This window comes from Adiantum capillus-veneris, chromosome 8 (assembly GCF_014529385.1).
Source record: "Adiantum capillus-veneris isolate H3 chromosome 8, ASM1452938v2, whole genome shotgun sequence".
Classification (NCBI taxonomy): domain Eukaryota; kingdom Viridiplantae; phylum Streptophyta; class Polypodiopsida; order Polypodiales; family Pteridaceae; genus Adiantum; species Adiantum capillus-veneris.
The window spans coordinates 14,349,212-14,353,105 of record NC_140938.1 but is presented as its reverse complement, the minus strand read 5'-3'; the positions used below and the strand labels follow the sequence as shown (position 1 = coordinate 14,353,105).

General features: G+C 43.7%; 1 pseudogene; it reads left to right on the top strand.

The window, feature by feature from the left end:
* The first annotated feature begins 1,995 nt into the window (after positions 1-1,995).
* On the top strand, positions 1,996-3,166 carry LOC147451708 (uncharacterized; annotated as a pseudogene).
* Positions 3,167-3,894: the final 728 nt, after the last annotated feature.

The window sequence follows — 3,894 nt, the reverse complement described above, 5'->3', positions numbered from 1 at the left end:
CCCAGTGTAGAACACAGATTGTTGTCCTGTTAAATGTAAGGGGGTCCTTACCAAGGATCTTTGAAACGTAGGACACCTCCTTGAATCTAACTGAACAAAACCCCTTGGCTAGGTCTCGGGGAGGTCACCTAATAAAACTGTAACCTATCACGTGAGTTCAACAGAAGGGTATTTAAAGTTCTTGAAACTTACAGAAATATATATACAAAAGGGCATTATTTTTTCAAATTTGAAAAAAACTTAAAGATTTTAAAAGAAAAGGGTACATTATATTCTTAAAAAAATTCACAGATTAGGGGTTTTACAAACATGTCTTGAACGCACGTGATATGGTAGTTTTACACATAATGAACCCCCCAAGGGCTAGGTATGAAATATTTTCAATTGCTCCTCCCTGCCCAAGGATTTGCGGCCTCTGAATCCAGTGCATCAGCTCAAATCTATTCAAGATTCTCCCACTCAAGCCAAACACAAGCGTCAGCTGGGCTTGCCTGGCTAATTATTTTTTAATCAAAGATGGTGGAATCATGACAATGACATCCTTCACGACCTCCACCTGTTGTGGCAGCGAATTCTTTAGAGCGTTAAAGGCTTGATCCACCAGCCCACGTCTTCAACAACCCCACTGCATTTTTCTTGTGAGTAAGTTCTTTTGTTACCATTCGGGCCGGTATCTAGCTGCTTGCCAAACTTCCTTAAGTTCGTGCTCAAACCGAGACTTAACAATCTTCGGATTTTCATGGCTTGTATCACCTGAAGTCTCAGCAATTGTGACTTTAGTGCAAACCTTCGAGTCAGGATCCTTCAAGATGCTTGCAACAGATATTCCTGGTCTGAGAGTTGTAGAACCCATTGCCACCTTCTTTTTATCTACACAGGTCATGCCCTAAGTCTCACCTGCCTTGAGGGTTTTCACCTTAAAGTTGTATCCAAGTTTAGAATTTTGGTCAACCATGCTTCCTTTTCTTTAGCAAAGCAGGCCTTTTCAATTGACCCCGCTTTATTAGCCACCACATCCGAACCCCTTGTCGAAGCACGACCCCCATCGATGGTCATGATGTTGGCCCGTTGCCTTCATCCATCGGGATGATTTCTTCATTCAGAAGGAATTTTCTAACCGCGAGCATGTGTCAGCATTTAACAATGCCCTTCTCCATGGGAAGAGTCTCCACCTCCATTGTTAGCACCATGGTGAAGTGCCAAAAGTTCAAGCAGTAGGCGTGCTCAGCACGAGATCAAAATGGCAACGAGGATGATAAGGGCTAGAAGCCCCAAGGGAACGTCTCCTAGAGGAGGGAATAAAAGCTCAGAACAACGCTGAAGATAGGTTCAATATGCACTTAAGATAAAAATTGCATGCGCCAAAGATAGGGCTAGCAGTCGAGCGCTAATTATAAAACAAAAATGGTGCGCACAATATACCATGCAAGGCACTATAATATACATTGATTAAATTTGGTGCACCGATTATCTACGCAAGGGTGCAGATGGAGTGCTCATTGCTTAGGATAACAAGGTCGTCTACAGTAGACAAGGGCACTGCCTCCGGTTAAAAATTGGAATTCTTGGTTAGAAATGTTATTGAACTGTATGTGTGAGAAATCATAAAGATGTACTTTATGCTTGGCGATTCACAATAGCAAATAATATAAAGTGTGGTATGGGAAAATACTAAACTTTGATATGTGAAAGTAATTAGATTAGAGAATATTGTTAGGTGTGTATTCTAAGTAAGAATATGCAATGATTTTGATTCTATCCCAAGAAACGTAGAGAACCATGTAAACTATAGTACAAGAAAACAACTAATCATAACTGTAAAACATAAATAAATTAGAGGATATTGTGACATGCAGGCGCAGTCAAGCCCAGTTAGCATACCAGCCCAGACATCCCAGTCTGCCTAGTAAACAGCAGTTGTAACGGCACAAGATGCTAGGTGTCACCCTTTCTTGATATTGGACCAGCCATGTAGTATAAGGCCCTTAGAGCCGGATGAATAATGGGAGATCAGAGTGTGCAATAGAGTGTGTACTTTACATTGGTGGAGGCGGCGGGCACTCAACCCTCGCTCCAATTTAACCTTTTCTTTGCCCAGACTTTTCTTTCCCTCAGTTCTTCTGCAAACACTACACAGAGCGAATCTCCTTATTGCACAGTAGAGTACACACTCCTTGCACGCATTCACAACCATGAGCCGCGTCAGTTCAGACCAGCCCCTAGCTCGCCACAATATGACGATGCCTCAATGCATCCCGAGTTCACAAATGACCCTGCACAAGCTCCTCTACAGCACATGTTCTCAGCGGTCTCCAACATGCTGCTATAGCTCAACCACACAAACCAATCTTTGGTAGGCTTCTTGACTAATCAACAGGCAAACACTACGCGTACAGATGCGAAGGTACGGCCCAAGAGTTTTTCTGGGCTACCAACGGAGGATGTCTTGACATGGATTGATCACTTCAACAATGTTGCAAGCTACCATAACTGGAATGACGATCGCATGGCCTTGGAATTGCAAACACTCTTGGATGGGGTAGTCTCCACCTGGTTTGTCTAGCAACATGATCAGGTCAAGTGTAATTGGTCACTTTGAAAACGACTATTAATACAAAGTTTTGCACATCAAAATGTCACACAAACAGCTCTTCAACAGTTAAATGCTTTGCGCCAACAACATAAAGAACCCATTGCTCAGTTTGCTGTTAAGCTCAATCAACTGTTTTTACGCGCTGACCCTGCCATGTCTAAAGAAATGAAGCTCTATTTTCTGTGGACACGCCTTCAACATGACATCGCCCGCCGAGTCCCTGAACAAGGCCCAACCTCCTTCCATGATGCCATTCAAATAGCCCAGCGTATAGAAAGCAGCATGGACACAGAGTTTTCAACATCGATACCAACCCTCTCTCCTACCTTGTCAACAAGAGCCATACTTGAACCCCCTACCCCAATGGATATTGATGTCCAAAACAGTCAATACCATTCCAAAAGGAGCTTGCCAGAGCGGGATGCACAAGGGAGACTGAAGTGTTTCTTTTGCAACAACTATGGGCATGTCCGCAAACACTTTCGGAAGCTGCAAGAGAGACAAAAAATCCAGAACAGTCAGGTACAATTGGCTGATGCCGCCTCCCTTGCTGCTCTTCCGGAAAACATCTAAGCGAATGGATGGTGGAAGACACCCATTCGCACATTCAAGCCGCGGCTACTTCCAGCCGCATGGTGTGTTCAGTTGTCGCCCTCATTCACAACACATCACAAGAAGCACTTTTAGACACAGGCAGCGCCATTTCATCAGTTAGTCAAGATTTGGTCACTAAGTTAGGCATCGAAACTGTCATCTCTACCCCTATTTCTGTACTGTTTGGAGATAATAAGAAAATCTATCATTCCAAGACAGTAGCACATTGCACTTTCCATCTGGGTCCATCCACATTTGTACATGATTTCTATGTTCTACCACGTACTCAATTATTCCCACTAACACTGGGATGTGATTGGTTCGTCAAGACACGAGCACGACTTAATTTTGAACACCATACACTTGTCCTTCCAAGAAAACTACCCATCCTTTTCATCTATTCTAGCAAAGGCCCCAATTTTGTCAACACTCAGCACACAATCACAGACACAGCCCATCGCACTCAAGATGTCCGGTCAATTTTGGCCAAGTTCCCCTCTTTATTCACCAAAACCTGTCAGCCAAAAGTCATCAACCTTCCCATCTATCATACCATCCGCACAGGCGATTCTCCCCAAATTAAGATGGCCAGTAGAAGGAGATCGCCAAAAGACACACACAACATAAACCAGGCAGACGCAAGTATGCTTAAGCAAGGGATAATCATCCCTTCCAATAGTGATTGGGCATCCGAGCCCCACCTGGTT